This window comes from Peromyscus eremicus, chromosome 20 (genome assembly GCF_949786415.1).
Source record: "Peromyscus eremicus chromosome 20, PerEre_H2_v1, whole genome shotgun sequence".
Lineage (NCBI taxonomy): Eukaryota > Metazoa > Chordata > Mammalia > Rodentia > Cricetidae > Peromyscus > Peromyscus eremicus.
The window spans coordinates 50,831,095-50,854,156 of NC_081436.1; positions in this window are offsets into that span (position 1 = coordinate 50,831,095).

The following is a 23,062-nucleotide window of genomic DNA, read 5'->3' on the forward strand; positions in this document are numbered from 1 at the left end:
AATTGCTTTGAGTTTTTTTCTCTCCATTTAAGTTGATAGGGGATATAATATTAAAATTGTTCACACACACATTCCATTCCACTTCCTTCTTACAATCTGAAATATACTTAATTGTATTTCTACTGCACTGCAAGAATAAGTGGATTAAATAATATGTATCAACAATTAAAAACAGCATGAAATGCTTTTACTGTCATGCTTGACTTATAAGTCCCTGACTGTGAAGCACTTAAAGTACATGTAATGACATGAATATGCTTCTGATTACACAGGGGAATTTTACTTTCCCTGACCAAGAAAGCATGGCATGGTTGATGAGTACAAGCATAGTTTAGAACGAGGAGTTACCTCTATTTTTCTTTGTTCATTTGCACTGTTTTATATATCAGATACCCAAGTTCAGGGGATTTAAAAAAAAAATCCAACCTTTCAAGTTCCAGTATGAATGTCATTTGCAGGAGTACTATTAAACAGATGTATGTTGGTATTGTGTTCCATCCTGTTTCCAGAGTATCTGTCTAGCCTGTGGCTTGACCTTGTCTCTATTTTGCTGTAGGCTGTATGATGACTTGTGTTTGTCTAGTGTTGTCTCTTTGTGATCTGAACTTTTTTGGAAAATAATGTGCTTGATGATCATCTTGTTTATTTTAGAACGCTGCTATATTTCTTTGTGATTCGTCTTATGGAATGAATAGATATAGTGAAATATTTTAATTGAAATTAGGTAAGAAGACATTACTTAACTATTTCAGAAATTATATATTATTTACAGAAACAATACAGAACAATGTCTACTCAGAGAAATGATATATGCTGTCTGATTTCATAAGTTTTAATAGGTACATATAATTTTTTGTTTTGCATACTCTAAATATATGACATAAGTAATGTTGCTACATTTAACTTTCTATATTTCTCAACTTTATCTACATACTTTAAGTGGATGCTCTAATGAGCTTTTTTCCCCCTTTTCTACTTAATTCTTTTTTTAATGATGGAACAGAATCTCACCCAGTAGGTTAGACTTGCTTGAAATTCACTATGCAGCCCAAGCCAGACTAAACTCATAGCATATAATGAAATTTGAAAAGCATCATCATATTTTACAGTAACACTACATTCATTGTGAAATACCTCCATCATTCCAGAGAGTATTCATGTAATACTGTGTAATCGATCCCATATCCCACACAATATACCATATCTCATTGTACTGAAGCAGTTTGAATTGATTTCAGTAGCATTCAATAGTCCTACGTCACTGTAAATCCAATAAACTACAGCAATGACTGGCTTAACAAGATAACCCCAATAATATAATACTGGTACTTTTACTTTGGGGGTAAATTACATTCATGTAACTGAACATAAGACCAACTCAATGGGAGAAAATTGATGCTTGGTCTATAAATATAGCTAACTACAAATGGATGGAGAAATCATAGATTCTATAAGATAACACACAGGATTGCTTCTTTGTGCATCAACGGAAGCTATTGTTACAGTTAATTTATTTTTAATTGTATGTACATTGGTGTTTTGCCTGTATGTATGTGTCCATGAGGGTGTTGGATATTTTGGAACTGGAGTTACAGACAATGATGAGCTACCATGGGAGTGCTGGGAATTGAACGCAGGTCCTCTAGGAGAACAACCAGTAATCTTAGTAGCTGAGCCATCTCTCCAGCCCTGTAACCAGAACTTTTAAAGAGATCCAGACTTCACAGAATTCAGAACATAAATGGTCATGAAGTGTACAATGCCAATTAATGCATCTATACCACAACCCTTACAAATAAACATCGGAGAAAACCACAGAAAAGGGGTATAAAGCATTGTAAGAATCAGAAGATCCGCCGGGCGGTGGTGGCGCACGCCTTTAATCCCAGCACTCGGGAGGCAGAGCCAGGCGGATTTCTGTGAGTTCGAGGGTCAAAGCTACACAGAGAAATCCTGTCTCTAAAAACCAAAGAATCAGAATATCAGGACACCTGCTATAAGAGTGTCTTGTTGACATGACAAAGGAATCTGTACACATGAAATATCAACAACATGGTTACTTAAACAAGATCTGCACGATGACAACTCAAGTGTATATTTAAGCACATCTCAGCTAAAAATCTATACAATATTCCATCTTTTGTTGTGAGTTGTTACACTAGTTATAAAGTTTAAGCTCTCTCCTTATAGTCTTGATATAGATAATCAGCTAAAAGCACAATGATTTGTTAATATTTTTTCAGATTATAGCTTTTATTTTTATTTTATTAGAACTATTTCTTGTTTCAATATTTGAAGAGATTTAGGTATATGTTATAATCACTATGCTAACTAAGCTCTGACATTTCCAGCTATAATAATGGCTATGAAGGTAACCACTTATACATCTTTCACCATCTCCCGTACAGGTGTATTTTTCCATTAGTCAGTGAATCAGGTAGAAGATGCTTGTGTCTTTTTGACAGACAACTATTCTGTCATTCCATAGTGTTTCACCTTATACTTGATAACATTACATCTTCTGAAGTCACTCTTACATGATTGATATAGACATCTTGGTCTCTTTTTATTAATGTCTGCATGGAATATCATTATGAATTTTTAAGCTATCATAATCTTTATAAATAAAACATTTTTTTTTTTTGACACAGGGTTTCTCTGTGTAGCTTTGCACCTTTCCTGGAACTCGGTTTGTAGACCAAGCTGGCCTCAAACTCACAGAGATCCGCCTGCCTCCCAAGTACTGGGACTAAAAGCATGTGCCACCACCGCCCAGTAAAACATGGTTTCTTATAGAAAAAGTGGACATGTATCTTATATTTTTACCAAGTTTGATAATTTGTCTTTTAATTCCAATATTTCACGACTTGTATGCACAGTGACTCTTGATGTATTTGGTTTGGCATCTATGTTTCTGACTTCTGTTCAATGCACATTACTTTCTTTTTGACTTCAAAGCAAGTTACAGAGTTATTTGAAGGACTTAAGTAAAATTTTTGAAAATTCAGTTACGTATTTTTAGCATATGTGCTCTATTTTGGTTTCAATGTTTTTTGGTTGTACTGTAGTATTTTTCTGTATGTAATTAACTAATCCTTCTCCATATCAAATACATTCCAATTTCCCATGGATTGAGTTATACAAATATTCATACAAGATATCTCCTTTTTTCTTTTTTTAAATCAGCATTTCATTTGTTCTGTAGTCACCTACATGCCATTAATATTATCACCTTAATTTATACCTAAATTTCTCTCTTCTCTCTGTGTTCCCCTAGACCCATTTCATCAGATTCATCCCTAGTGCTGCAACAGAACATCAGATTTATCCACCTCTCCCTGCCCACATCTCCTGTGGATTATATATACCATTCTCTCCTAACCTCCCTAATGCCACTCATTGCTGTAGCCCAGCCCACAACTCCAGCAGGCAACCTCTGCCTGCCAGCAAAATAGGTAGACTGCCCAAAGACTTTCTCTCTCTTTCTTTTCTCCCAGAACAAATCCCTCATTCTCACCCTGAGTTCTATAACAGATCAACAGCTACAACTTCCTTTACCACTGCCCACATCTACAGTGGATCCCACAGGCCATTCTAAACTCTATCCTTCCACTTTACCCCTGTAACCCAGTTTCCAACACCAACAAGCATTCCCTGTGAACATCCCAGCTGAGTAGGCCAGGAAAAGAGGTAACATACAGCCAGCACACTCTCCAAAAATCAAGAGAGGAAGCAGAAAGCAAGGAACAAAATACCCATCCAACAAAGTCAAACCCAGAAATCAGGATATAGATCTACAATCACCTCCAACCAGATGCCCAAATGCCAACAGAAAAACACAATAACAGTCAGGGAAATAGGTCTTCATTAGAGTTCAGCTATCCTACCACAGCAGGCCATGGATATTGCAACATAGCTGAAGTACAAGGAAAAAAATATTAAAATGAACAAAATTATAGAGAATTATTTACTTGAAGAGGAAATAAATAATCCCCCTAAGGAAACCCAGGAAAACACAAACAAACAATTAGAGGTAATAAACAAATCCCTTAAAGAACACAAAAAAAATTAAAAACAGTTGAAGGAAATAAATAAAATTGTTCAAGACCTGAAAATGGAAATAGAATCAATAGAGAAAACACAAACTAAGTGAATTCTGAAAATGAAAAAAATGTAGAAATTTAAACAGGAAATACAGAGGCAAACTTCTCCAACAGAATACAAAAGGCAGAAGAGAGAATCTCAGGCATTGAAGGTTTTACAGAAAACATGGATATTTTGGTCAAAGAAAATGTTAAATCTAAAAATTTGCTGACACAAAATATCTAGGATATCAAGGACACTATGGACAAAACAAAACTAAGAATAATAGGAATAGAAGGAGAAGAATCCCAGCTCAAATATCACAGAAAATATATTTAATAAGATAATAGATGAAATTTTTACTGACCTAAAGAGAGACATGCCTATAAGGAACAAGAAGATTACAGACCATCAAATAGACTGGTTTAGAAAAGATAGTTCCCTTGCCTCATAATAATGAAAACAGTAAACATCATCACACACAAAAAGAATATTGAGGGAAAAGACCAAGTGACATATAAAGGCAGACATAATAGAATTACATTTGACTTCTCAATGGACACTCTAAAAGCCAGAAAGGCCTGGACAGATGTGCTGCAGACTCTAAGAGACCACAGATGACATCACAGACTACTATACCCAGCAAAACTTTGAATCATCATAGAAGGAGAAAAAAAGATATTTAATGAAAAAGTCAAACTATGTCTATCCATAAACCTAACCCTATAGAAGATACTACAAGAAAAATTCCAACCTGAAGAGGATAACTACACCTACAGAAACACAGGAAGTAAATAATTTCACACCAGTAAAACCAAAAGAAAGAAAATTTGCACACACACACACACACACACACACACACACACACACACTAATGAACACAGATGCAAAAATTTCTAATAAAGTATTTACAAGGAGAATATAGTCATACATCAGAAATTTCTTATCATGATTAATTGGTGCAATTCCAGAGATTCGCGGGTAGTTCAACATACATAAACTAGTAGATTTAATACATGAAATAAATGATAACAAGGAGACCATCATATAAATCATGTGATTGTTTAGTTGAACCAGAAGAGAGGCTTTTGAGAAAAATCCAACACTCATCACAACAAAAGTGTTGGAAAGGGTAATCACAGTGGATGGATGTTTTCAGTCCCATCAAAAGTGGAGGAGTGTTCCACTTACTCTATATCCTTATGATCAGAAGTTGTCATTTGTTTTTTGTTTGTTTGTTTTTTTCCATTTTAGCCATTCTGACTGATATAAGATGAAACTCAAAGTAGTTTTGATTTGTATTTCCCTGATGACCAAGGATGTATATTTCTTTAAATGCTTCTCAGCCATTTGAATTTCCCCTTCTGAGTGTTCTCTGTTTAAGTCTGTACCTCATTTTAATTGGATTATTTGTTTTCTTGGTGTCCAGTTTTTTTCCTAGTTCTTTATATATTATGGGTATTAACCCTTTATTTGATGCATGATTAATAAAAATCTTCTATTTTGTAGGCTTTCCCTTTGTCTGCATGATGGTGGTTTTTGCCTTACAGATTTTCAATGTCGTAAGTTCAAATTTATTATTGTTGTTATTATTGTTTATGTTAAAAGTGGATCATATTTCCAAATAATAAATGATATATACGAAAACTTATAGCCAACATCATGCCAAATGGAGAAAATCTCTAAGTATTCCAACCAAGATGAGGAGCAAGACAATGGCGCTCACTCCATTCAGGCTTACTTAATATAAAACTTGAAGTCTTAGCTAGAACAGTAAGACAAGAAAAGGAAATAAAAGTGTTAACAAATGGAAAAAGAACTAGCTAAAGTATCTGTATGTATAGATGATGATATTCCAAATATAACAGTCCTTAAACATTCCATTGAAGGGAAAAAAAATAATTAAAGCTGAGAAACACATTCCACAAAGTAGCAGGTTACAAAATTAACAACAACAATAAAAAAAATCAGCAAGCTTGCTATATATCAATTTTTATCATAAGAAAACTAAACTAGGGGATGAATATTTTCACAATAGCCCTAAAGAAGTGGTTAAGAACAAGTATAAATAAGAATGTGAATGACTTAGAAAGTTAAAACTGTAAGACACTAAAGAAAGAAATTGAGGAAGATACTAGAAGATGATTGTTTGCTTATAATTCTTGCTTATAGATCAGAAAAAGATTAATATTGTGAAGGTGGCCATTTACCAAAATAAATCTACTCACTCAATCCAATTACAATGAAATTTTCAGCACCTCTTCAAAGCTAGAGAAAAAACAAACAAACAATAAAACCCAAAATCTTAACATTAATATGGAAGCAAAAAAAGTCCAAAGAGAGCCAATGAATCTTTAATAATATACATATTGCAGTAGATACAATCACACCTGATTTTAAGTATTATCTCAGAGTCATAGTACCAAAAAACAGGACAATATTGACAGAAAACAAGCACTTATTTCAACAGAATAGAAGAGAGGAGCCAGATATAAATCCACACTACTACATATGCCTGAGTTTAGAAAAGGTATCAAAAATATAAATTGGAAATCAGTTAATTAATATTCTCAAAAAATATTTTCATGCATAGAGATATCAACATGAAGAAGAATGAAATTATCTTTGTTCCTCTCCTTTCACAAAACATAATTCTAAGTGAATAAAGTATTTTAACTTAATAGCTTATTCTCTGGATCTACTAGAAGAGAAAAGTAGAAACTATAGTTTGATGGGTAGCGACTTTCTAAACAGGATTCTAGTCATGAGGGGAAATGACTGATATGTGACAAACGCAGCCTCATTAAACTAACAAGCTTCTGTAAAACAAAGGAAACTCTATTAATGGAGTAAAAAGGGGACCAACAAAATGATAAAAAATATTTCCAGCTATACATCTTATACATACTTAATGTCAATTACATAGCAAGAGTTTATAAAACTAAACGTCAGTTAAAAAAAAAAAAAACAATTAAAATGGGCTAACAAACTAAACAGAGAATTTTCCAGGAAGTAATATATAGGACAAGGAAACATTCTGTTAAAAGTGTTTAACTTTGTTAGACTTCAGAATGCAGATTGAAGATATTTGAAGATTGCATCTCATCCCAGTCAAAATGACTGACAGGTTAAGTATGAGTTGTAAGACAAATTGCTAAACGGTCTTACTATTATAAAACTCAGAGCCAGATATTGGGGTGAAAACCAAGAGATCAGAGGAATAGGACAAGCCACAGCCAACCTCACCTTACCGACTCCTCAGCCTCCAAAGAGACCTTCTTCCCGTATACCCACGCCTATATGACTTTCTGTTCTGCCATCTCACTTTCTCTCTCCACCCAGCTACATTACTTCCTGTCTGTCTATACAGACCTCTAGACCTCCAGACCTCCATGGTTAGTGTTGGCATTAAAGGCATGTGCCATTGCCTGACTACTATGTTTACTATAGTGGCTGGCTTTTTCCTCTGATCCACAGATAAGCTTTATTAGGGTGCATAATACATTGAGGGACACAGTATATCATGACATTTCCCCTTTTTTTCTAAAATAAAAAATAAAAAAGTATAACTAATATAAGAAAAACTATATACAATAAGTACAATAACTATATACAATATATACAAGCAACAAATATATCAACAATGTTTGCATTTGACAAATTCAGAGAATATATTCCATATCTATCCTATTTTTGTGAATCCAAAGGGTTGTATCTAATTTACCTTCTATCCTAATTTGCATTACCAAAGCTATCTTTTGATGTCTTTCAAACCAATACATTTAACACTTCTTTAGTGAGTTTTTTTTTTAATTTCTTAACAAGGAAAGCTATAACTATCTAATCTTCAACTCCTTTAGATAACCGAGAAGGTAATAATATTACCTAATAAAACAGGAAGTGCAAACAAGCAACTTCAAAAAAAATGTGAATTGTGACAGAAACATACAGATGCCTGGACAGTCACCCGAGGTTCCTGTGCATGTTGGGGCATGATCTTCAGCCTACAGGCTTAGCATATCTGACAGACTCAACTGTGAAGCAGGATTTTCTAAAGAGCTTTCTTACCTTGTTTTGGCAAGAATTGGCAGTCTTTTGTTTTGTGTCCTGCTTGTCCATTTTGGACAGCATACTGTCAGTAGTCGGTGTAAGGACACTTTCTTGCCCAGTGACTAATTTTTGCCACAATGAAAGTAAACTTCATGTGTAGTTTCTTCAATGCCCATCATCTTCTCTGAAGGAGATTGCTTCTGCTAGGAGCAGACATGTCTCATTGTCATAAAAGAAGAAAAAAAAAACCTATATTATTAAAACATCTTAAATGCCATATCCTGCAGATCTCTCAAATGTTTGAAGATGACCTGCCTATCTAAAATATATCTCTGCTTGACCTTGAAAACATATATGACTACAAGTTCGATTGTAATGACTAACTACTAACCTGCATTTCATTATTATCATAAATAGTTGGTAATAGCTTTCAAGAATTAGCAAATTGCATTACATTGTTAAATGAACTGTGTAGGTACAATGCCTTTAAAAAGATTAGAAATATAATTACAGTATTTTCTAACAAAATCAATCTCACATTTGTATCAATATACATAATTTGTATACAATATACAAAAATTCAATCCAATGTAAAATATTTAAAACTAGTAGTTGCTTTCTAAAAGTAGATTCAATAATCTACCTTTTGATCTTATCATATCTATATAAATCAATCTCAAATTTGTAGCAATATACATAATTTGTATACAATATACAAAAATCCAATCTAATGTAAAATATTTAAAACTAGTATTTGCCTTTTAAAAGTAGATTCAATAATCTACCTTTTTATTTATATCATATCTATATACTCTCTTTTTTCTTTTCAGAGTAGATTCAGTATTCTACCTTTTATCTATATCATATCTATATTCTTGCTTTTTTTCTTTTCAGAGTAGATTCAATAATCTACCCTTTATTCTATCATTTGTATATCTTTTTTTCAGAGTAGATTCACTAATCTATCTTTTATCTTATCATATCTATATCCTCTTTTTTTTCAGACAAGAACCCTGAATCTAATTTTCTTTGTTTAACTTTTTCATGACCCTTAACAATTAACAATTTGTAATCAACCATCCTAAACAATGACAATTATGCAAAACCCATTGAAAGGCTAAAATCCACCCACCCCACCTCTTGGGTATGTGGGTGTCCTGTTTTTAAAATTACTTCCTGCTGTCTGGGGGTGAAGGTATCTTTAGGGGATTCTGAAAGGAAAAATTTGGGGATTAATTGTCAAGCTCTGGAAAAGGTGGCTGTATCATTTGTTGTCCAGTCTCTGCATAACGCGAAAGTGCGGGGCTTGTCTCAAGTCCTTGCTTGAGTAGCCTGTGAGCTGGCCATCTCAAAATTGTCCTGAGCAGATTGTAGTTCAAAACTGATCTTTGGGTGATGTTTGTCAGCTTAGTGGTATCATCATTGTCCTGATGGAATCGTCATTGTGGGGCCCCATCATCTTTCTGGAGACTTCAAATTTGCTGTTAGGCATGGTCATGATTCCCTGTAGAAAACTGGTAGAGGCTCAAACATGAAAACATATACAGGCAGCTAGATGAAGTCTTTTTTCTAGAGTTAGTTAGTACTCTATATAACCATTAATATCATGACAAAAGTTTAAAATATATATCTATATAAATCTTATAAATTTTGATATAAAATGAATACTTTAAAATGTTGAGTCAAATCTGGGAGAGGGGTACCTTTATGAAATGTTGGTGGGAGGGCAAACTAAGTATAGCCATTTTGGAAATAAGTCTGGATATTTCTCACAAAACCAGAAATAAATTCTATACTATTTTGGTCATAGTGACCCCAAAATCTGTATCATATCACAAAGTGCATCAATGGTTATTTCTTCTTTGTTCACAATAATGAGGATACAGAGAGCACAGATATCTGTCCACTAGTGAGTGAATAATGACATTACAAAATGGAATTGTGTTCAGATGTAAAAACTAATAAAAATATAAAAAATCCAGGTAAATAGATGAAAAGTGGAAAAATTATAATAACTTAAGTAACCTAGACTGAGAATGAGATGATGCAGGCCTAAAAAGGACATGCATATCACATCATATAGAGCTCTGAGAGCATTATAAATAGGGGTTATGAAGTATATACAAGCCATAAATTAAGGTGGAGGGCTATGAATTTGCATATTCTATACATGATATAATCATTGCAACTGTAAACTCATAAGTGAGGTTATTTATACTGGGGCTGTAGAGGATGTACTTTGTAACCAATCAATTGTAGCAGGTATAGGGTTTCTCTGGAGCTCTTCCCTCACTGCTGAGCCATCAACTATTAATATATTTGGGTAAAGGGAAAACCACTGTCTTCAAATGTGTACCTGTTGCCAAGCTATTCAAAAGAATCAATCCTGTGGCCACACAGAGGGTCCTGGTTAAAGTCAGAGGCATAGAAATGAACAAAATAAAGAGATTTAAAGGGAAGGTAGACATAGATGGAATAGTAGGAAGAAAAAAGGTGGTGGGATGTGGTCATGTTCAGTAAGAATTTTATACAAAGATGAGGTTATCAAAGACCAAGGTATATATTAGTATGGTATTTAAAAGGTTGTTGAAGAAATTTATGACAATGAAAACATAAATGAATGACCTGAAAAGTAAACAAAATTTTTTGATCCTATTTTATAAATCTTGGTTACTGATTAAGTAATTTCAAAGAGTTCTGTGTAGTTTACTGGGCGAAGGCATTAGAGATGATAATTAGATATCAGATATAATTAGGAATTTAAAATAATTGTTTTGAGATTTTGTTAATATTATACAGATAGTATTAATTAAACTAATTTGAATGAAAAATATTGTATAGATGCATTGGGGCAATCAGAAAGTCTTAGATATTAGGCATTCAATAGTAAGCAATTTGGGCCACATCCCTGCCTCTAAAGACATTTTATTCTATACTATTAATTGAATCTTAAGTTAATTGATATTACTGAATTCTATATCCTTGTAACAGAGGACATTCTATTCATATGATAACTGTAACTAAAATTTGTTTAATATCTGCATTTAATAAACACCAAACCAAACACAATTCCACACTGTCCATTTAATTCCAATGAGACACATGATTAAGTAACATGTTTCCTTTAAGTTATGGATTAAAAAAAGAAACAAAGTGTCAAATATGTTAGATGACAACTGTCATAAAGCAGACAGGCAGGGCATGATATGACACCAGATTTGCTCTCAGTATCAAAGTGTTAAAGAAGGTGCCTAGAACATTAATGAAACATATTGCAGTTTGTACACATTATAAATTAATAAATTGTCTATAAGATTCAAAGTGTCCTGTGATTTGATTTAATGCAATTTAAAAACCGGCAAATTGTTTTTTTATTGACTTCCACTTCCACATTCCCTGTCTGCATTGTGTACCCATAGCATCCAAGAAGCATAACAAAAGCAATATGTGTTTTATGAATAAACATCTGAAGAAACTGAAGCCAACAGCTGCTGCCCATGACAGCTTCCATCATTTGTGATTTCACACATTGCCCATAATAAGCTGCCCTTACAATGCATGGGCTGTAATCATTGCTCTCTTAGCAGTAATACAGGGACATCATATAGGCTCCAGAGGAGGCACACTGCTGATCATGGTGGTATTCTCCACCTTAATTATGCACTATATTTGCATTATTGAGAGCACCATTGCTGCCAAGGAACTGTTATGATGTCAATGCAATTACACTGATATTGTGCTGTCTCAGCATTGTTCAAAGGCAAGATCCTTACTATGCAAAATTCAATCAAAATGCAATTGGATATTTATTTCATTTCTACCAAAAGGATGTTTGACATAAATCAAATTCTCTCTTAAAGATTACAGAAGATGTAATTTAAATATGTATAATCCGCATGCTGTGTACAAGTTAATGTGCATGCACATTTATATTGGCCATAAGATATTTAATTGAAAAAATAAAGTTGATAATAGCTAAATATTTGTAATAATATAAATTATAATCTCCCATGACCTAACAATGTAGTAAAAAATAATAGTTATTGAAATACTTGTGTGCAAATAATTGCTATATTTGATTATTGAGACATTTGTTTATTGAATATGAAATGATATGTTGAAAAATAAGCAGAGCAGGAAAGTACACTATTATTCCAGCACTTGTGAAGTAGAAAAAGAGATAACAGGAATTCAAGGCCATCCTCAGCTGCATATTGCATTTGAGGCTAGTTTGATTTCTCAAAACACTGGTAAGACAAAAAGAAAGAAGGAAGGAGGAAAGAAGAAAGTAACTCAAAGCATTTATTTTAAGACCTTAAAGCATGCCATGATATTACATTTCAAAGAGAAGACATGTGGCATGAGGCTCGGTGATCATTTTATGAGTTCATTCACAAGTTTAATCAGTCACTTTATCAAGCGTTTTCTTTCATTGATAAGCAATGTTGAACAACAGAAAAATAAACTAAAAAGAAAAACAAAATCTATGCTTGATAAAATTGCAGTTTAGAAAACCTGAGAAATAATATAAATTGTAATACACTGACAATTATCAATAATTTAAGAATCAGAGATACTAATACATCTAGGTACATAAAGAGAAATGAGAATTAAAAAAAATTAACAGTATACTTAATTAATGAGATCATACCCAATTTCTTAAAGAACAATAGATTTTGTTCAGTTTTTGACATAGAGATGTGAGAGACCATAAATATTTACATAGAGGGAAGGGGCCTTCAATGACGATAGTAAATTGGAGATTGCTTAGGTGGCCATTGCTAGAAGATCATTTCCACAATTACAGTAACAAGCATGAAGTAGACATGCATTGGAAATTTAACAGTAGCGTTGTGACAATTCTTCACAGACCTGGAAAGAATAATACTCAACTTCATATGGAAAAACAAAAAACCCAGGATAGCCAAAAGAATCCTGTACAATAAAACAACCTCTGGAGGCATCACGATCCCTGACTTCAAGCTGTACTATAGAGCTACAGTAATAAAAACTGCTTGGTACTGGCATAAAAACCGACATGTGGACCAATGGAATCGAATTGAAGACCCTGACATTAATCCGCACACCTATGAACAAATAATTTTTGACAAAGAAGCCAAAAGTGCACAATGGAAAAAAGAAAGCATCTTCAACAAATGGTGCTGGCAAAACTGGATATCAACATGTAGAAGGCTGCAAATAGATCCATATCTATCACCGTGCACAAAACTTAAGTCCAAGTGGATCAAGGACCTCAACATAAATCCAGCTACTCTGAACCTGCTAGAAGAGAAGGTAGGAAGTAGTCTTGAGCGCATTGGCATAGGAGACCACTTCCTAAATAGAACACCAGTAGCACAGACACTGAGAGAAACAATCAATCAATGGGACTTCTTGAAACTGAGAAGCTTTTGTAGAGCAAAGGATACGGTCAACAAGGCAAAGCGACAGCCTACAGAATGGGAAAAGATCTTCACCAACCCCACATCTGACAGAGGACTGATATCCAGAATATATAAGGAACTCAAGAAATTAGACATCAAAATGCCCAACAGTCCAATTAAGAAATGGGCTATAGAACTAAACAGAGAATTCTCAACAGAGGAAACTCAAATGGCTGAAAGACATTTAAGGAATTGCTCAACATCCCTAATCAGCAGGGAAATGCAAATCAAAACAACTCTGAGATACCACCTTACACCTGTCAGAATGGCTAAGATCAAAAACACTGAAGACACCTTATGCTGGACAGGATGTGGAGCTAGGGGAACTCTCTTCCACTGCTGGTGGGAATGCAAGCTTGTACAACCACTTTGGAAATCAATATGGCGCTTTCTTAGAAAATTGGGAATCTATCTCCCCCAAGATCCAGCTATACCACTCTTGGGCATATACCCAAGGAATGCTCAACCACATCACAAGAGCACTTGTTCAGCTATGTTCATATCAGCATTGTTTGTAATAGCCAGAACATGGAAACAACCTAGATGCCCTTCAACTGAAAAAATGGATAAACAAAATGTGGTACATATACACAATGGAATACTACTCAGCAGAGAGAAACAATGACATCATGAGGTTTGCAGACAAATGGATGGATCTAGAAAAAATCATCCTGAGTGAGGTATCCCAGACTCAGAAAGACATGTATGTACTCACTCATAACAGGATACTAGATGTGGAACAAGGATGACTGGACTGCTAATCACATCACCAGGGAGGCTACCTGGAAAACAGGACCCTAAGAAAGACACAAGGATCGCCCAATGACAGAGAAATGGAATGAGATCTACATGAACAGCCTGGACATGAGTGGGGGTAGTGAAGGGCGAGGGTCGAGGGAAAGAGAGCTTGGGGGAGCAGGAGATCCCAGCTGGATCAACAACAGAGAGGGAGAACAAGGAATAGGAGACCATGGTAAATGAAGACCACATGAGAATAGCAAGAAGCAAAGTGCTAGAGAGGCCCACAGAAATCCACAAAGATACCCCCACAACAGACTGCTGGCAATGGTTGAGAGACAGCCCGAACTGACCTACTCTGGTGATGGGATGGCCAAACACCCTAATTGTCAAGCTAGAAACCTCATCCAACTACTGAGGGATCTGGATTCAGAGATCCATGACTAGGCCCCGAGTGGATCTCTGGGAGTCCAATTAGCGAGAATGAGGAGGGTTTATATGAGCGAGAATTGTTGAGACCAAGGTTGGATAAAGCACAGGGACAAATAGCCAAACGAACGGAAACACATGAAATATGAACCAATGGCTGAGGGGTCACCAACTAGATCAGGCCCTCTGAGTGGGTGAGACAGTTGATAGGCCTGATCTGTTTGGGAGGCATCCAGGCAGTGGGAACGGGTCCTGTGCTCATTGCATGAGTCAGCTGTTTGACACCTGGGGCCTATGCAGGGTCACTTGGCTCGGCCTGGGAGGAGGGGACTGGACCTACCTGGACTGAGTCTACCAGGTTGATCTCAGTCTGCAGGGAAGACTTTGCCCTGGAGGAGGTGGGAATGGGGGGCGGGCTGGGGGGAAGGTGAGGGGGGTGGGAGGGGGAAGAACAAGGGAATCCGTGGCTGATATGTAGAACTGAATTGTATTGCAAAATAAAAATTAAAAAAAAAAAAAGAGTAGCATTGTGTAATGGTAAGTAGGCAATTCATATGTCTATTCAAAGAAATTCAATTTTATTTTTGAGCCACAGGGTTCCATAAAAGTTTTTTGGATTTGGTTTGCTTGTCTGTTTTTGTTCTTTTATGTATAGACAAGAAATGTTGAAGTTCCTCCAACAGGAAATCATACAGGCAAGAGGAGTGAACAGCTTGTCTACAGTATTCCCAACAAGATGTGCTTTGTAGTAAATGATCTAGAGAAAGGGCACCTATCAATACTTGGAAGTGGAAGAAGGGAATGCATAAGTGTTGAAGAGGCACACAGTTAATACTAAAAGTTGGAAAGCGAAGATTAGAAAATCGGTGGTAATTTTTTTTTCATTGAAAGTAATCTTTGTTGTCTAAATAATCACATTTTCTTTTCATTTTTAACTTAGAAAACTCAGTTCTAAAAATTAATTCAATGTGGCACCCCATTTTTTTTTGGACAAACACCTCTAAAAACTTTCTTGATTCACTCTTAGTCACCTAACATTTTTCTCTTTTATTCATTCTAAAAACACATTTATTTGATGACTCTAGGGGTCAGCACTGCAATTCTCACTTGAAAAAAACAGTTTATTTCTTAGCTCATTGCATCCTATACTTCTCAGTAGGGCTTGCTTGAATCCATGGGTCAGTTATGTTTTCTGTTGTTTTCACACTGTCTTTCCTATGGTGCTGAAATCTTTTTACATTCTTTTCCTTTTCCTGTATATCTTTGTCTTTCCAAAGTTTGTATTTTGGTTTCTCAAATGACTTTCTATGTTCTCACTTTATACTCTTATTTTCTTCCCTAGACTAGTGTGTTTCTATTGTGAAGACTCAAGGCAGTAAAAAAGGCATTTAAAATATTGCAATCATATTTTGAAAACAGTGAACTTAAACCTAACACATGCTAGTATACATGATACATACTATGATAATAAGAGAGAGATGAATTAGAGGGCCCTAATTGGTAATATCTGAAAATTTTCAAAATTTTGTATTGATGCTTTGGAAAGAAAATAATGAATCTAAATAATCAGGAATGTGTAATGTAGACTCTAGCTAAGAATAAAATCACAAGAACATCCAGGACAAGCTATTTGCATATTTACCAGTAAATATGAGGAGATGATTGTAGCTGGAATTTTCTCCAGTCCCACCCTGGCCCGCAGCCACTCAGACCCAAGTAAACACATAAAGGCTTATATTAATTAAAACTGTATGGCCTAATGGCTCAGGCTTCTTGCTAGCTAGATTTTACATCTTAAATTAACCCATTTCTATAAATCTATACCTTGCCATGTGGCTCATGGCTTACCAGTATCTTTACATCTTGTTTCTCCTGGAGGCAGCTGGCAACATCTCCTGACTCAGCCTTCCTGTTCCCAGAATTCTCCTCTTTGCTTGTCCTGCCTATACTTTCTGCCTGGTTACTGGCCAATAAGCATTTTATTTATTAACCAAATCAGAGCAACACATTCACAGCATACAGAGCAATATCCACAGCAGACGATTTGTAGAATAAGAGCACTTGTTTGCTCTCATTAAAACCTGGGTTTGATTAGTTTTAACCTCAATGTTGAGGGTGGAGAGAGTCAGACCCATTCACTCTCTCCCATTCACTGAGAGACCTTATATCAAGGGAAAAATCAGGGCTGAGAACAATACAGGAAAAAACCCAAGCATTCTGGTATGGCCTTGATATGCATATATGATTCAGACACCCACACACTCATTAGGTTAACACACACACACACACACACACACACACACACACACAAACACACACACACACACCACAAGTTTAAAAGAATTCAATTAGTAGTTGTACCTGCATTAGCAGCTAATACAATCATACTTGCCAATCTGAGTAGTGAGGTGTGGATGACTTAACTGGAAACATTCCAAAACAAAGATGCCATATGCAGAGCTGAGTGGTTCATAAATTAAAGATGAATGCAGTCTGTGCAATTCAGAGAGAAAACCTGGGAACCATGCCTAAAAATCTCTCCATCACCAGCAACTGTCAGTACATCCTCTGGGATCCCATATTCTCTATCTCTATGAAATCTTCAGGGCATTTGTAACCTGCAATATCTTGTGAGACCTTTCAAACATCAGAACCCCGCAATGAACATGAGTGGTTCTAGAAGGCTTGATAGTATTTATGCTTTCATACAAGTTAATTTAATGATAATTTGCATGTAGTAATGTTGACATTTTATCAACAACCACTTCTCTAAATTCCAGACCTACATAATCCATTGCATACTCAATAATGAATATGAAATAGATATCACAACTACAGCTACATTCTATAGTATACATTCTATTTTTCTAATTAAATATGTTCTTATTCTTTACATTTTATGTAAAGAACCATGAGGACAGACATTTAGAATAATGAAGAAATAAGTTACCCTAGTGGCTTTTGTCACCCTCCTCTATCATATCAAATACAAGGTTAGAATATCATTCAAAATGTATGGAAGATCTATTGCTTTTTTACATTCTTCTTTATAGTATCCATTAGGACATTAACTGCTACCATCGTGCCTGGACTTCTCTCATCCTGTCTCTGTCTTTTCATGTGTAGTATACTGTCTGATGCCTATTGCCTGTTCTGACTCTTTTATCTCTCTCTGCGTGTCTCCATCTCTCTGTCTCTCTTTTTCTCTCTGTCTATATATGTATGTTGAGGGTATGTGTAGTGTGTGTGTGTGTGTGTGTGTGTGTGTGTGTGTGTGTGTGTATGTGTGTGTGTGTGTGTGTGTATGTGTGTGTGTGTGTGTGTGTGTGTGTGTGTGTGTGTATGTGTATCTTTTATTCAGATGCTAGGAATACCTCTGATCTCTACACCTCTTTTCATACTGTCTTTATTCAAAGGATGTAGCTCTCCAACAGAGTCAATAAAGACTATCTGATACAGTGGCATAAAGAATCAAATGTCCTTGATTCACTTTGGAACAATTACACAAAGACAATTCTGAATTTGGATGTGGTATTTTCTGAGGAACAGTTATCTTTCCCATCTTCCCAACTCCATTTTCATTCTGATATTTCTGGACTTTGAGAACAAAAGGTATTATGTTAGAACCATTTAACCTCAAAATGATAGAAAATTACCCCATTAACCTCATGCCCACACAAACCCCAAATATCTAATGTCTTTGTTCTGTAGAATAATAATCTTGAATAAATAATTATTCAAATACATTCTCTGAGAGAAGGAAAAATTTTGTAAACATAGTACAAATGTGTGATATTAAAATAAATAAATAAACAAATAGAAGCTATACCAAGAAGGAGTAAATAATTTAAGTATCATTTTATTTATAAAATTTAGTGGAACCACCCATGGTATTAAATTTCACAGGTATAGGCAGTGATGGGAGATGTATATGGGGACACTAATATACTGATCTTTTTTATTTTTATTTGAGATATATTTCTTACAATATAAGCTGATTCTGTAATCACTAATTTGCTAGAAGTTATGGCCATCATGAGTATACCTGCACAAATTAAAACTGACAATGTTCCATCATATGTCTCTGTTAAAATGAAACAGTTTTTTGCTTATTACAATATAAAGCATATTATAGGTATACCACATAATCCTACAGGTCAAGAAGTTATAGAAAGATCAAACAGAATTTTAAAGGATATGCTAAATAAACAGAAAAGGGTAACAAAACCCCCCAGAAATAGACTACATAATGCTCTATCAACTTTAAATATTCTCAATGCCAATGAGAAAGGAACAACAGATGCAGAGAGACATTGGATAATAAAAAAAACTACAGAATTAAATCAGCCTATATACTTTAAGGATGTGCTGACCTCAGAATGGAAACCAGGATATGTGTTACATTGGGGACAAGGTTTTGCTTTTGTTTCTACAGGAGAAGATAAGCTGTGGGTACCATCAAAATTGATAAAGGTTTGATTTGAACAAGATAGACCTCTTAATTAGAGGAGGTGGTAGTTCATCAACTAGCATGAACATCCAATTTAAACTAACTTATACCAGTAACACATGCCTTTTCATTTAATCAGATAATAACTTGCCAAAAATGAACATCCCCAAAAAACCTTGGGAAAAGGTTTTTGTTTTTGTCTTTTAGGAGAATGAAGGTTAAGGAATCTGAAGAACACTGGACAAATGAGACAACTGAAGAAAAGCGACAAATCATTTATCCCAGGAAACAGAGTGAAATGGCATATGGGTATATTATCTAAAAAAATCTATGTCTTCCTAAATGTTTGTTTCTGCTTTTCTCTAAAGATTTAACACTGTTGGTCTTCTAATAGTCCCAGTTCAATTATAATTTAAAGCTGATTTTGGAGTTGGAGAATGGCTCTCTCCTTCTTTAAACTCAAGAATGCTGTTAAAAGGAAAATGCAAACTCCCTTTATCATGCCAGAAGAAAAGAGCCATCTTCTGCTATGGGACAGGAGAAAAGCCAAATTAATTAAGACTACTTGAATAAGGATTTGAGATAAACCCTGAATTTTGGCATTATACACAGACTGGATAGCGAAGGATACAGTTACATTTCCTAGAATTTGACAATTAACCTAAATTTTTTCTTTTCAGGATAAAGATACCTTCACCCATACCCAGCAGGAAGCAATTTCAAGAATATGACGCCCACATTCCCAAAAAGGTGGTGTGGGGTGGGTGGTTTTTTTGGTCTTTTAATGGGTTTTGGGTCTGGGATAATTTTCATTGATGGGGGGGGTTGGTTACAAGTTGTTGTCAAGGGTTAGGAAAAGGGCTAAGCAAAGGAAATTAGATTTAAGGTTCTTGTTTAAAAAAAAAGAAAGAAAGAAAGAAAAGAAAAGAAAAATGTAAATACTTTACATTGGATTGGATTGTTTTATATTGTATACAAATTATATATATTGAAATTGATATTGTTAAAATGCTGTATGTATATTTTTAATTGTACTTATACCGTTCATTTAACAATGTAATGCAATTTTCTGATCCTTGAATGTTGTTATTACCAACTATTAGGATATAAAGAAATGAAAGTTAGTAGTTAGACATTATAATAGAACTTGTAGTCATATTAGGTATGTTTTCAAGATTGAGCAGATATATTTTAGATAGGCAGGTCATCTTCAAACCCTTCAGAGATCTACAGAATATGGCATTTAAAATGTTTTAATAACTTAGAAAATTTTTCTTTTTTGTTATGACTATGAGACATGTCGGCCCCTGGCAGTACTAATCTACTTCAGAGAAAATATGGGCATTGAAAAAACTGCAATTGGAGTTCACCTTCATTGTGGCAAAAGTTAGCCACTGGACAACAAGGTATCCTTGAATCAACTGCTGACAAACAGCACAGACAGGACATGAAACAAAGGACTACTGATTCTTACCAAAACAATTGTGGTTATGGCTTTATCAAAAGGCATCTTCTGAGGCCAGGACAAAATGGCACCATCCCTGAAGTGGCCTTCGCAATCAGGAAAAGGTACAGTGGCCTTTTCTTCGAAGGCAGCTGAACAGGCAGTGAGCCGATGGCTTCTGATGTGCAATGGAACAACAGCTGAAACAGTTATTCTTGAAGAGTAATTAAGCTCACACCTCTCAATAGTAGAATGGCATTTAATAGAGGGATGTGGAGAAGAACAAGATGCTGAGATGAAGCCACATACACACATAGCCAAGAAGAATGGACAGCTGAATTAAAAAAAATCAACAATTTCCAGAATTTAAAATCCTGAATCATGACATGACACTAGTGGAATTCAGGTGTTTCTAGTATATAGAATGCTCTCACCCAATGTGAGGTTGAACTGTTGACCTTGTGTACATCCTACTTCACAAATGAGTCTGTCAGATACACTAAGACTATAGGCTGAAGATGATGCCTCAACACTGCAGAGAAACCTCAGATGACTGTCCAGGCAGCTGGCTGCTTCTGTCAACTCACAATTTTTTGGAAGTTGCTTGCATGTACTTCCTGTTTTTATTTTTGTTAGCTAATATTATTTCCTTCTTGGGTCTCTGAGGGAGTTGAAGATTAGTTATAATTGAAGACTAGTTAGGATAGAAAGTGAATTAGATACAATAAGATAGATAATGGAATTATTTTCTCTGAATTTGTCAAATACAAATGAACTAGACATTGTTTAGGTATTTATTACTTGTATATATTGTATGTAGTTATTGTACTTTTGTATATAGTTTTTCTTATGTTAATTATAAGCTTTTTCCTTTTTTCTTTTTATTAAATTAGAAAAGGGGAAATATGGTGATATTTTATTTGTACTAAAATGTTATTTGTATGTTAATAAATAAAGTTGCCCAGGGGTCAGAGCTATTAGCAAGCCATAGGAAAGCCAGGCAGTGGTGGCGTATGCTTGTAATCCCAGCACTTGGTAGGCAGAGCTAGGTAAGTCTCTGTGTGTTCAGGGATACAGCCAGCATTGGAGACACATGCCTTTAATCTCAATACCAACCATAGAAGACCTGGAGGTCTATACAGACAGGCAGTGATGAAGCAGTCATGTGGTCGGGTTTACAACCAATGAGAAGGCAGAACAGAAAGTCTATATAAAGACTTTAACACAGGAAGTAGCTCTCCTTTCGGAGAGGTAGGACCACCGCAGGAGGAAGGGTAAGGTTTTAGCTCTTAGCTCTGACCTCTTGGCTTTCTTCTTTGCATTGGTTCTGTGTTTCTTATTTAATAAGACGGGTGGATACATCTACAGATTACATTAATTCCCTTACCCAGACTTCTCACATACTTCCCCACCTCCCTAACCTGACCACTCAATTTGAAGCTCTTCCTCTTTCCTTCTCAAAAAAACATCATCTAAGAAGCAACAAAAACAAAGATTAAATTAAAATTAAACCACACAAACTAAAAAAACGTTAGAAAATAAAATCATTCAGATCAAACAAATATACCAAAATAAATACACCAAAAAAGACAAAAAATGCACACATACACAGACACAAAACAAAAACAAATAAACAAGGAGTCTATTTGTTTTGGCAATCTACTCATGGGCACAAAGGATGGCCTTGGGATTGATATACTCAGTGACACTCTATTGGAGAAATCTGATTTTCACTTTGCTAACACTTATCAATTGCAAATAGCTTCGTGGCTGCGAAATGGACCCCATGTCTCCCTCATCTCCATGCAGGAACCATGTCTGTCTTGAATCTATGCATGTCTTTTGAGTTTTTATGTATCTCAGTCCTTTTTTACATGGAAGACACTATTTCCTCAGTCATCAGTCACTTCTGGCTCTTAGAATCCTTGTGTCTTTTCTTCTGCTTAGATCTCTTAGCCTTGAATGGTAGGGGTTTGAAGAAGTCCACATTTGGGATTCAGTGCTCCAAAATCTCTCACTCTTGGTACATTGTCCACTTGTGAGTATCTGCCAATTCCTATCTGCTACAAGAATAGGATTCTCTGAAAAGAATTAAACAATATGTCATTAGTTGTTATATTATGTAATAGTCATTTTGTTATATTCCTTTAGCACAATTATAGTATTAGATTTCTACTAAGCATATGAAATATCTAGTGTCAGGTCTTGTCCATTTTAACAATGTCATGTATGTGTTCCACCTCATGGAGCAGGCATTAAATTCAACCAGAAAGTAGTTGGTTACTACCATAACATTTGTAACATTATTATACCAATAATAGAAAGTATGGATAATTGAGAGTCTGTAATGTTATTGCCTTTAAAGTTCATACCACAGTGGATAAATTATACATTGAGAAGTTGACATTGGTACTGGGGATCGAA